The 12,814-nt window shown below is 46.1% G+C and overlaps 1 protein-coding gene across 10 annotated transcripts in view; it reads left to right on the forward strand.

Moving 5' to 3' along the window:
- Positions 1 to 12,814, forward strand: part of LOC144763243 (protein phosphatase EYA4) — a 645,968-nt gene that overhangs the window by 86,031 nt on the left and 547,123 nt on the right. For 9 of the 10 annotated variants that reach the window (XM_078648664.1, XM_078648660.1, XM_078648668.1 and 6 more), the window contains exon 2: positions 11,009 to 11,136. The exons of the other annotated variant lie outside the window; for it this stretch is intronic. The gene's annotated coding sequence lies outside the window, so the exon portion shown is untranslated. The remainder of the gene's footprint in view (positions 1 to 11,008; positions 11,137 to 12,814) is intronic. 10 annotated transcript variants of the gene reach the window in all.

A 12,814-nucleotide genomic window follows, 5' to 3' on the forward strand; every position in this document is an offset into this window, starting at 1 on the left:
GTCTTAGTGCAATGTGATGCCCTCTTGATTTTGTATACCCCAATGTATTCCTTTTCTCTCTTTTCTCTAAACTGTCTGGCCAGGTGTTTACCTATTTTGTGCCCCTTAGTGTAGGAGATCTGACGTAAACGCAACAAGGTATGTTCTGCCCTGTTGTTGTATATCGCTCTTATCTTCCCCCTGAATGTGGTGAGTTTACGTTGCACTTCTCTGGATGGTGTGCCCTTATGTTCCTTTTCCACCCGTTCCAGCTCTGTCTCCAAGCTCTCTCTCTCCCTGGCTCTCTGTCTATTCCAGGTGGCATTGGGTTCTAGGCATTTACCTCTTATGACCGCATTAAAGGTGTCCCAGTTGCTTATTTATTTATTTATTATTTATTTATTTATTTCATTTCTATAGCGCTACAGCTACCCACCAAAGGGTTTCCCGGCGCTGATGATTCAGTGCATTGAGATATTCAGATTTTTTAGATGTTGAACAGCCAGGTTTTTAAGGCCTTCCTGAATTTCAAGTGATTAGTTTCCTGCCTAAGGGTCAGTGGGAGAGTGTTCCAGAGGGAGGGTCCAAGATATGAAAAGGATCTACCGCCCATTCTCGCCAGCCTGACTGTGGGGATCACAAATTGGTTTGCTGTGGCTGAACGAAGAGTACGGGATGGACGGTAGGGATGTACAAGATGTTGTAAGTACTTGGGTGCCTTGTTAGTTGAAATCCTATGCATAAGACATAAGGATTTAAATTTTACCCGGTTCTCGATTTTCAGCCAATGCAATTCGCGGATATACTTGGTTGTGGGCGTGGAAATGGGAATTTTCCACAGTAATCTTGCGGCAGCATTTTGCACTGTCTGCAATCGTCGGGTTATGGCCTTGTTGGCCCCCAGGTACAGCACATTGGCGTAATCGAGCCTGGAGGTTATCAGAGCATTAATGACCGATTTTTGAGTATTTTTGGGCAGCATCCAACAGATTTTCTTCAACCACTTTAGGATCGCAAAGCAAGTAGCTGATGTCTTAGTAGCTTGCTGGTTGAGACTAAGTGATTCATCAATGATGACACCAAGATTGCGTGCTGATTTGACTGGAACTGGGGGTGTACCCATCACATCATCAGGCCAGTGCTGGGGTCCCCAGAGTTCTTTGTTCTTGCCCATAACAAGTAGCTCTGTTTTCTCGCCATTAAGTTTGAGAAAATTTTTTCTCATCCACTCAGCGATGTTGGTGAGGCCGATTTTTAATGACGAGATGTTGTTGGAGTCCGAAGATGAAAGAGAAAAAATAAGCTGTGAATCATCAGCATACGAGAACATGAGTAGGCCAGAGTCTTCTATCATTTTGGCCAGTGGGCTCATGTAAATATTGAAGAGCAGCGGGCTCAATATAGAGCCCTGCGGCACTCCATGTTTGAGGATCATGGTATCTGAGCATGCTGATTGGGAAAAAACTTGGAAAGTGCGTTGTTCTAATAGGGATTTGATCCAGTTGCAGGCGGCGCCCCTAATACCGATGTCATGGAGAGTTTGCTCAAGTACAGCATGTGACATTGCTTAATATCGAAGTGTCCTGAGGTGCGTTTAGTTTACGAAATTCTGTAATTGCCTCCCTCAGCAACCTATCTCTCGTCAGGGAGATCGTAAAGTACCACCTAGGGGTCCCGGGCTTAGCATGGCCCCAACTAAAAACAAATCGAAACGGGGCAATGATCGGATATTGTGAGTGGGAGGATTTTTGCCTCCTGGAGCGAACCCAACAAGCTCTGGCTAATAAAAACATAGCCAAGCCTAATATAGGATTGGTGCACATGTGAGAAAAAGGTGTAATCTTTGGTTGCGGTGTAGAGGGTACGTCAGGCATCTCGAAGTCCAAGATTGTGGAGAGTCTGCTTGGCTCTCTCAGGGAAGGAGCTTGTAGGTGTCCTTTGTGGGTGGATAATATCTAATTCTGTCTGCCAGGTAAGGTTAAAATCTCCCAATAGGATCGTCGGACCTTCTGCGAATTCCACTACTTGGTTAGAAGTGTTGTCAAAAATGTGGGTTGGCCTACATTAGGTGCATATGTTGCGACAAATGTGCAGATTTTCCCCTGTAATGTCCCCTTCACCATGACTATTCGACCATCTTTATTGGATTTGACAGCTGTTGGTTGGAATTTGGTTGAGCTATGGAACATGAGCGCCACCCCTTGATGTTTGGTAGTTGCTGAGGACCTATATATGAGGGGGTATTGTTTGTAGCATAACCAAGACTCTTCTGCACGCTTTAAGTGCATCTCCTGGAGCGCCACTATCTGGAATCGGTGATCTGTTAAGTATTTCCTAATTTTTTGCATCTTAAGTGGCGAATGTAATCCTTTTATGTTCCATTACACAATGGTAAGCACCATGACGCTATTTAATTCCTTCCTCCTCCCACCTATCTACTGGGTCATCAATCCCGATTTTAGCTCTACGCTCTCTAGCCAATGTGCCTCCCGCTCTAGCTTTTCACCAAATGGCCATGTGGGCCAAAGACTGAGTGTACAGAATTCTGCTATCAACCACCATCCTATCCCCGAACCCTGCCTCCCCATAAAACAAACAGTGGCAACGTCAACAAATACCGTATAGGTGTTGCATCTCCAGTCGTGTAGTATACCATTTATCTGGACATGTTGGTGGATAACCCAGCCGGAGTCCACATCCCTGTCCATCTCAACAGTTCAAGTTTGCCGCCAATTAGCGGTGCACCCCTTCACCTGCAGAGAACGGGCCATCAGCATACATTGGTGCCCCATCCCTAATCATACAGAGCTCATCATCAAGCGTTTCACAGGACAACAGCTCCACAATGGTGTCTAGTATAGCTGACTTGTCGGTCTGTGATTCTAGCTTCTCCCAATGCTTACGGTTTCACGCGGCCTCCTCTGGTGTTTGCACTCCATTGTGATCCTTTGGCAATGTATTTTCCGGTCGCCTGTGCAGTGTCCTGTGCTCTCACTTTGTCTACAGGAGGGATACCCAGCAATATCAGTCTATCGCCGAGCTCCGTAATGTGACGCACCTGATAGTTGAACTCAAAACTGTTGCCAAACGGATATGTCCACCGGTATTTGATTCGGTCTGATCGCAGCTTCGTGGTGATGGGTCTAAATTGCCGTCGTCGGGCTAACGTAGCTGGCGCCAGTTCTTGGTAGATGCTACAGCGGACCCCCTGAAAGGAGATGTCACCCTTTTTCCTGGCTTCCTGTAGTACCGTCTCTTTAACTTTAAAATAATTAAATTTAGCAAGGATATCGCGTGTGCGGCGGCGTTCTCCACTCGACTGGCTCCCTACCCGATGCACTTGCTCCAGCTGGATTTTAAGCTGTCGGGTACTTAAAATCTTCGCAAAGAGACCTACAAGGAAGACCTCCAGGTCTGGTCCCTCCTCTCCCATCTCCAGGTCCCAAATTTGCACGTTATCCCTGCGGGATCTGTTTACCAAATCCTCCTACTTCAGTAGGGTACTGTGCAGTTGACTCCGGAGCTCCTGCATCTGTTCCTGTGTGTCCGTAGTTCGTTTGTCCATTTCCTTGGTCTGGGCTACAAGGTCTAGAACCCTCGTGCCCACTGAGTCCACATCCTGTTGTAGTGTTCCCATACGGTCATTCAGGTCCATTTTGAGTTGCTCAAGGGAGGCTTTGATGTCCTGGCTGATCTTGGTGCGTAGTTCCGCTTTAAAGTCCTTCAAAGTGGACATCAAGTCTTCCTTCGTGAGGGCCATGGCATCCGAGGCGTCGCCCTGAGGGTTGCTTTTTCTATGCAGGGATGAAAAAGTTTGACACTTTATTCTCCCCTTCTTCGGTGGCATAGATGCTGGCAAGGTGATTCCTCAGCGTGTCTGCTGCTGCGTGCAGCATTGAGTAGCGAGAATGCCCCCTCCGCAGTGCTTCACGAAGTCACCACTTGCGTACTGCGTAGGGGAGACACTATTCACTGAAAAGAGGGGTCATATGTGTGGTGTCTTCTTGTAACCTTTTGGTGAAAAAAGGATGGCCCTCTGCTAAGCGCTATCACACTGGGTGTGGGTGAGGGATAGACCCTCACTGCGCGGCTGTTATGGCATCGGCGCTCTGCCTTCAAGATCAATACAGTCGGGGGAACAGGAGCAGTATTGTCTTTATGTCAAGTCGTGCAGCATGGAGCCAGCCGCCATTTTAGGATCAGGCAGGGCAAGGCGGGGCACGTTGCACTCTTTATTATGTTCCACATTATGTTCCCCCATGTGTGGCTCATCTGCTCTGTGCCAACGCCACCCCCACCGCCTGTTGTCTATTTGCCGTTTTCTTTTGCAGCCCCCACCTCACCAGTTACTTGCGGGTGTCCTCTTTGTCATGTTACGATCGCGACAGGCGTGCTGGTTGAGCGCATTGGCTGAAATCCCCCAGTGGCACGATCCCGCTCCGCTGTACAGTCTGTGCTCTCGCGGTTTCGCTTCTATACCTTTGTGGTGGCCGCCATTCTGTGTAGCTTTGCCGGCAGGCTTCCGGAATCGTTCCGATGCTTCCAAACTGCACGATTCTTGACTCGCTATCGACCCCAAGCAGCACCACAGCGATCACAGGCGTTTGTCTGTCCTCTGGAGCGAGTTTGGTGGCATTTGAAGCAGATTATCTGTGTGGGATTGCGACGTGGATCCGGAGCAGAGGTGAATCACGTCCACCCGGCCATCTCGCCTGGCCACACCCCCCTATGTTTTAATATATATATTGAAATTAAATCAGATCAACGTCTCTGGAGTTATTTATAAAAAAAACGTAAATAGAGGTTTAACAAGCATTTCCAAAGTACTTTAGCAGGAGTTTTAGACCTGGCCTCACGTTCTGAAAATGACTTTCCATAAATATTTGATATGGATGACCTCGCCTCCGTCCTCTCTGTTGACTCAGCAGGGGGCTGATACTCTGGTTCTGAGCCAACCCCAGTCATTATAAGTTGGTGGTATGGCAGAAAGAAAGCTTCACCATAAAAAGTGATAGCCATGCAAGGTTGCTCTGGTAAAGACTTTCTGAAAATGTATGTGTCACTACATCCTTTCTCCGTTTGACGGACACCAGCAGGAAAGTAGGATTGCACCTGATTACATCAGGCACAGCCAGAGCTGGAAAGAGGTAACAATAGGTGGCCTGTGTGAGTGTTTTTTTAAATTTTTTGCAGACTTTCCATTAGAGAAATGAGCGATCATATGGGTGAAAGGAACCATGCTTCTCCAATGGGTACATTTTTTACTACTATATAATTTTTTTCTTAAGCTTTCTATCCTCGTTTTTCAGGTAGTGGGATTGTATAAAGCAAACACAAGGAGATAATGGACTGTGCGCTGAAACATTTCAGACACTCACCCCCAGTCACAGATCTTGGTTTAATCCATCATCGTTCTTTAGCTCACATTGCCACCCCAGTTCAGAACCAGCCATTTGCAAATCAGTCTTGACCCTGTTCCTTATGGGAACACTCCAGCCTGAACTGCCAAGCCACATCTCCGTACATCATCTCCTTGTGTTTGCTTTGTTTGCCCTAAGTTGGCAGAGAATGCCCAGACTTGATTCCCTTCTCCCTTTGCTACTGGATTCAAGCTAGCCTGGCTGATGAGGGGTGTTATCCCGAAACAGATCCTAGGAGCTTTTTTCCGGTCCAGGGAAGACCTGGCTTGGCAGTTCAAGCTGGACTGTTACCGTGAGGGACAGGGTCAAGATTGATTTGCATATGGCTGGGTCTGAACTGGGGTGGCAAAGTGAGCTAAAGAACGATGATGGATTCAACCCAGATCTGTGACTTGGGGTGTGTCTTAAAAGTTTCAGCACTCCGTCCATAATCTCTTTGTGTTTGCAGTGGAATTGTATAAGTCACATAGGGACAGATTTATCAAACAGTTTTACCCATTCTGTGTCTATGGGAAAATGTGTTCATACATCTGGCCCATAGTCATGAACTGCAAATTTTAAATTGCTTTTAGAAATTTCTCAATTTTTTAAAATTAGATTTGCAGGGTATTTTCATTCGGTTTTTTTGTTTGCATAATATTCATTAAGCCTACCCATTTGTGTAGGCATCTCGAAGTCCAAGATTGTGGAGAGTCTGCTTGGCTCTCTCAGGGAAGGAGCTTGTAGGTGTCCTTTGTGGGTGGATAATATCTAATTCTGTCTGCCAGGTAAGGTTAAAATCTCCCAATAGGATCGTCGGACCTTCTGCGAATTCCACTACTTGTTTAGAAGTGTTGTCAAAAATGTGGGTTGGCCTACATTAGGTGCATATGTTGCGACAAATGTGCAGATTTTCCCCTGTAATGTCCCCTTCACCATGACTATTCGACCATCTTTATTGGATTTGACAGCTGTTGGTTGGAATTTGGTTGAGCTATGGAACATGAGCGCCACCCCTTGATGTTTGGTAGTTGCTGAGGACCTATATATGAGGGGGTATTGTTTGTAGCATAACCAAGACTCTTCTGCACGCTTTAAGTGCATCTCCTGGAGCGCCACTATCTGGAATCGGTGATCTGTTAAGTATTTCCTAATTTTTTGCATCTTAAGTGGCGAATGTAATCCTTTTATGTTCCATTACACAATGGTAAGCACCATGACGCTATTTAATTCCTTCCTCCTCCCACCTATCTACTGGGTCATCAATCCCGATTTTAGCTCTACGCTCTCTAGCCAATGTGCCTCCCGCTCTAGCTTTTCACCAAATGGCCATGTGGGCCAAAGACTGAGTGTACAGAATTCTGCTATCAACCACCATCCTATCCCCGAACCCTGCCTCCCCATAAAACAAACAGTGGCAACGTCAATAAATACCGTATAGGTGTTGCATCTCCAGTCGTGTAGTATACCATTTATCTGGACATGTTGGTGGATAACCCAGCCGGAGTCCACATCCCTGTCCATCTCAACAGTTCAAGTTTGCCGCCAATTAGCGGTGCACCCCTTCACCTGCAGAGAACGGGCCATCAGCATACATTGGTGCCCCATCCCTAATCATACAGAGCTCATCATCAAGCGTTTCACAGGACAACAGCTCCACAATGGTGTCTAGTATAGCTGACTTGTCGGTCTGTGATTCTAGCTTCTCCCAATGCTTACGGTTTCACGCGGCCTGCTCTGGTGTTTGCACTCCATTGTGATCCTTTGGCAATGTATTTTCCGGTCGCCTGTGCAGTGTCCTGTGCTCTCACTTTGTCTACAGGAGGGATACCCAGCAATATCAGTCTATCGCCGAGCTCCGTAATGTGACGCACCTGATAGTTGAACTCAAAACTGTTGCCAAACGGATATGTCCACCGGTATTTGATTCGGTCTGATCGCAGCTTCGTGGTGATGGGTCTAAATTGCCGTCGTCGGGCTAACGTAGCTGGCGCCAGTTCTTGGTAGATGCTACAGCGGACCCCCTGAAAGGAGATGTCACCCTTTTTCCTGGCTTCCTGTAGTACCGTCTCTTTAACTTAAAAATAATTAAATTTAGCAAGGATATCGCGTGTGCGGCGGCGTTCTCCACTCGACTGGCTCCCTACCCGATGCACTTGCTCCAGCTGGATTTTAAGCTGTCGGGTACTTAAAATCTTCGCAAAGAGACCTACAAGGAAGACCTCCAGGTCTGGTCCCTCCTCTCCCATCTCCAGGTCCCAAATTTGCACGTTATCCCTGCGGGATCTGTTTACCAAATCCTCCTACTTCAGTAGGGTACTGTGCAGTTGACTCCGGAGCTCCTGCATCTGTTCCTGTGTGTCCGTAGTTCGTTTGTCCATTTCCTTGGTCTGGGCTACAAGGTCTAGAACCCTCGTGCCCACTGAGTCCACATCCTGTTGTAGTGTTCCCATACGGTCATTCAGGTCCATTTTGAGTTGCTCAAGGGAGGCTTTGATGTCCTGGCTGATCTTGGTGCGTAGTTCCGCTTTAAAGTCCTTCAAAGAGGACATCAAGTCTTCCTTCGTGAGGGCCATGGCATCCGAGGCGTCGCCCTGAGGGTTGCTTTTTCTATGCAGGGATGAAAAAGTTTGACACTTTATTCTCCCCTTCTTCGGTGGCATAGATGCTGGCAAGGTGATTCCTCAGCGTGTCTGCTGCTGCGTGCAGCATTGAGTAGCGAGAATGCCCCCTCCGCAGTGCTTCACGAAGTCACCACTTGCGTACTGCGTAGGGGAGACACTATTCACTGAAAAGAGGGGTCATATGTGTGGTGTCTTCTTGTAACCTTTTGGTGAAAAAAGGATGGCCCTCTGCTAAGCGCTATCACACTGGGTGTGGGTGAGGGATAGACCCTCACTGCGCGGCTGTTATGGCATCGGCGCTCTGCCTTCAAGATCAATACAGTCGGGGGAACAGGAGCAGTATTGTCTTTATGTCAAGTCGTGCAGCATGGAGCCAGCCGCCATTTTAGGATCAGGCAGGGCAAGGCGGGGCACGTTGCACTCTTTATTATGTTCCACATTATGTTCCCCCATGTGTGGCTCATCTGCTCTGTGCCAACGCCACCCCCACCGCCTGTTGTCTATTTGCCGTTTTCTTTTGCAGCCCCCACCTCACCAGTTACTTGCGGGTGTCCTCTTTGTCATGTTACGATCGCGACAGGCGTGCTGGTTGAGCGCATTGGCTGAAATCCCCCAGTGGCACGATCCCGCTCCGCTGTACAGTCTGTGCTCTCGCGGTTTCGCTTCTATACCTTTGTGGTGGCCGCCATTCTGTGTAGCTTTGCCGGCAGGCTCCCGGAATCGTTCCGATGCTTCCAAACTGCACGATTCTTGACTCGCTATCGACCCCAAGCAGCACCACAGCGATCACAGGCGTTTGTCTGTCCTCTGGAGCGAGTTTGGTGGCATTTGAAGCAGATTATCTGTGTGGGATTGCGACGTGGATCCGGAGCAGAGGTGAATCACGTCCACCCGGCCATCTCGCCTGGCCACACCCCCCTATGTTTTAATATATATATTGAAATTAAATCAGATCAACATCTCTGGAGTTATTTATAAAAAAAACGTAAATAGAGGTTTAACAAGCATTTCCAAAGTACTTTAGCAGGAGTTTTAGACCTGGCCTCACGTTCTGAAAATGACTTTCCATAAATATTTGATATGGATGACCTCGCCTCCGTCCTCTCTGTTGACTCAGCAGGGGGCTGATACTCTGGTTCTGAGCCAACCCCAGTCATTATAAGTTGGTGGTATGGCAGAAAGAAAGCTTCACCATAAAAAGTGATAGCCATGCAAGGTTGCTCTGGTAAAGACTTTCTGAAAATGTATGTGTCACTACATCCTTTCTCCGTCTGACGGACACCAGCAGGAAAGTAGGATTGCACCTGATTACATCAGGCACAGCCAGAGCTGGAAAGAGGTAACAATAGGTGGCCTGTGTGAGTGTTTTTTTAAATTTTGTGCAGACTTTCCATTAGAGAAATGAGCGATCATATGGGTGAAAGGAACCATGCTTCTCCAATGGGTACATTTTTTACTACTATATAATTTTTTTCTTAAGCTTTCTATCCTCGTTTTTCAGGTAGTGGAATTGTATAAAGCAAACACAAGGAGATAATGGACTGTGCGCTGAAACATTTCAGACACTCACCCCCAGTCACAGATCTTGGTTTAATCCATCATCGTTCTTTAGCTCACATTGCCACCCCAGTTCAGAACCAGCCATTTGCAAATCAGTCTTGACCCTGTTCCTTATGGGAACACTCCAGCCTGAACTGCCAAGCCACATCTCCGTACATCATCTCCTTGTGTTTGCTTTGTTTGCCCTAAGTTGGCAGAGAATGCCCAGACTTGATTCCCTTCTCCCTTTGCTACTGGATTCAAGCTAGCCTGGCTGATGAGGGGTGTTATCCCGAAACAGATCCTAGGAGCTTTTTTCCGGTCCAGGGAAGACCTGGCTTGGCAGTTCAAGCTGGACTGTTACCGTGAGGGACAGGGTCAAGATTGATTTGCATATGGCTGGGTCTGAACTGGGGTGGCAAAGTGAGCTAAAGAACGATGATGGATTCAACCCAGATCTGTGACTTGGGGTGTGTCTTAAAAGTTTCAGCACTCCGTCCATAATCTCTTTGTGTTTGCAGTGGAATTGTATAAGTCACATAGGGACAGATTTATCAAACAGTTTTACCCATTCTGTGTCTATGGGAAAATGTGTTCATACATCTGGCCCATAGTCATGAACTGCAAATTTTAAATTGCTTTTAGAAATTTCTCAATTTTTTAAAATTAGATTTGCAGGGTATTTTCATTCGTTTTTTTTGTTTGCATAATATTCATTAAGCCTACCCATTTGTGTAGGTCAGTGGACCTTAATAAAAAATCAGTGTATACCGGCATACCATTGAGTTGTGAAGTTTGTGTATGGTCTTTTTATTGACTATAAAGCAGCCAATAACAATGCACCTAACACATGGCCGTACTCTTATGATTTGAGAGGGTGGCCCACCAGATTTTTAATAGTACATCAGTCTGATTGGCCATCTTTTTAACTGTCAAAATTGGTCCGTGTATAAAAACTATTCTGAATGGCTGAGGACAGCCAGTCATAATGGCTACGGGTCGTGTTTGCCTCTCATGACTGATTTCCTTGTGTTGTCCAGGGAGCCATGGGCAACCCAAATATAATCTGAGAGCAAAATCTGCTACTTTATCAAATCAGATTGCAGAGTTGATTTTGGTGTTTCTTTGACACCAAATTTTGTTCTGCAGGAGAACTGAAAAATGCGTGAATTTTAACATTTTTGCTTTTCAGCAAATCTTTGTCGTGGCCTGTGTGCCCAGCATTATGGCTACTACTAAGCTAGAGACTAAAGGGATATCGTCTGTACTGATTGTGTTTTTAAGGGGAGAAAACTCACAATAAGCCCCCTCTTGTATATTGTACAATAAACTAGCAAAGTTTACCCATTTGCATCCTGTTGGACAGGTTCCGGTAATGTGAACCATTTACATATAATAATCGCATCGTTGATAAAAGTGATGCATTTATATGCTCCTTTGTTGATGTTTTCCTACCTTTTTTTTTAGCTGATTGGGTGTCTCTCTCAGCCAGAGCAAGGGAGGATGCCGAACGGGCCTGCGTCATACTGCAGATTCAGATGAGACTGAGGGAGGACCGTTGGACAAATGAGACATTTTTTTAACTTTTCTTTCAGGTAAGGGCCATCTCCTACTCCCACAAGGCTCCCCATTTGTTTTTGGAGGGGAGGGCACTTATTGCTTATAGCTCTCCTGCCCTTGCATGCCTTATACCTTCTGCTCGGGCCCATATCAGAGGAAAAGCTAATTAAGGTACATGCAATAATGCTTAAATACGTACTCAGATGTGTCCCACCGCTAAGCACTCATTGGTGTCTGCTCAAGTACACCACCCATAACCTAGAAATCCTTGGACATTGTAAGATTTGCCACCCATTACTTATTGCTTATCATGCTGTGGCGTGATTTTTAGGTCTTGCTTGTTTGTTCTTGAAAGACCTACTATGGCCAACACCAATACTTATAGCAGATGTTGTCTCAGCCTCTTGCTTATCACTGGTTAGCTTTCTTAACAGTCTCATTTTGATTGTTTCTTACATGTTTTCTTTCTTAGATCTCTTTTGCGTTTATCCCTTCTCTGGGACACAGCTTCTTTCCCATCTTTTTGGGTGATGACTTGTATTGTGATGGTGAACCTCAGCAAGGCCTACCAGTGCAAGGGATTTGCCCTTCTCTGTACAGAGTCCTCAGACCAATAGGAAGAAGTTGGCACAGAAACTGGAATAGAAAGTACAGAGTTTATTAAACCTCATGAGATGGAACCACATTCACACAACACCCTTCGGCAATGTATGAAGTAGCACACTGACTCGAAGGAGCTTGGTCCTTTTATACCCACACAGGGGCTCAAATGAAGGCGGTACAATGTACAGAATGCTGGTTTCAAATGCATATAAGGTCATACAGAAAGTGTGCTAGCAACAAGTGGGAGGGGCTGAGAGTTAGCTATTTCTGGTGGACACATCCTGACAGTTACAAATTAAGGACAGCTGTTAGCTCTACTGAGCATGTGTAGAGCAGAAGAGGCTAAATATATCTCGTCTCTAGGCAGATTTCAAGAGCAGTTAACAGGAAGGTAGGACAGAGCACATGGTAAACAAAATGGCTGCCAGAAATACAAAATGGATTCCAAACAACAAGATAGTCTCTAAATACAAGATGTCTTCTGCTAATGCTTAACCTAATCGCTGCTAAATTACAACAGACGACGCTTTCAGCATTAGCTGAAGACATTCGTTTATCTGGGGTTATCTAAATATGTATCCTGTACATTGATTTTCATCATCTCAGTAATTTCATTCTTTAACATTTGAGGTGCTTTTACATCTGCAATATTTCTTTTGGCAGGTGTACAAGCAGTGATGCACATGGAGCGGGAGACAACCATTACAACGCGGTCTTTACACCGCTATACCATTACGACGCGGTCATCACAACGCAAGTCGTTACAACGACTTGCGCTGGATGGCGCTATATACCAAGGAATAGTATGATTTACTATTCCAACACCTTCCCTACTGTTACGTAGGCTGGAGTTGGAATAGTAAATCATACTATTCCTAAATCCAGCGCCTCTAGCGCAAGTCGTTGTAACGACTAGCGTTGTGATGACCGTGTTGTAATGGTATCGCGGTGTAAAGACCGCGTTGTAACGTCATACATCCCATGGAGCAGAGCATAGGACCACATTGTATACAAGTACAGCATGTAAATAATATCACCAATAGTATACATAGAATAGTCAGTAGCTTCCAGCCCCAAGTAGCAAAGAGAGTCCATATCCCAGTCTCTGTG

The sequence above is a fragment of the Lissotriton helveticus genome, chromosome 6 (assembly GCF_964261635.1).
Source record: "Lissotriton helveticus chromosome 6, aLisHel1.1, whole genome shotgun sequence".
NCBI classification, from domain to species: domain Eukaryota; kingdom Metazoa; phylum Chordata; class Amphibia; order Caudata; family Salamandridae; genus Lissotriton; species Lissotriton helveticus.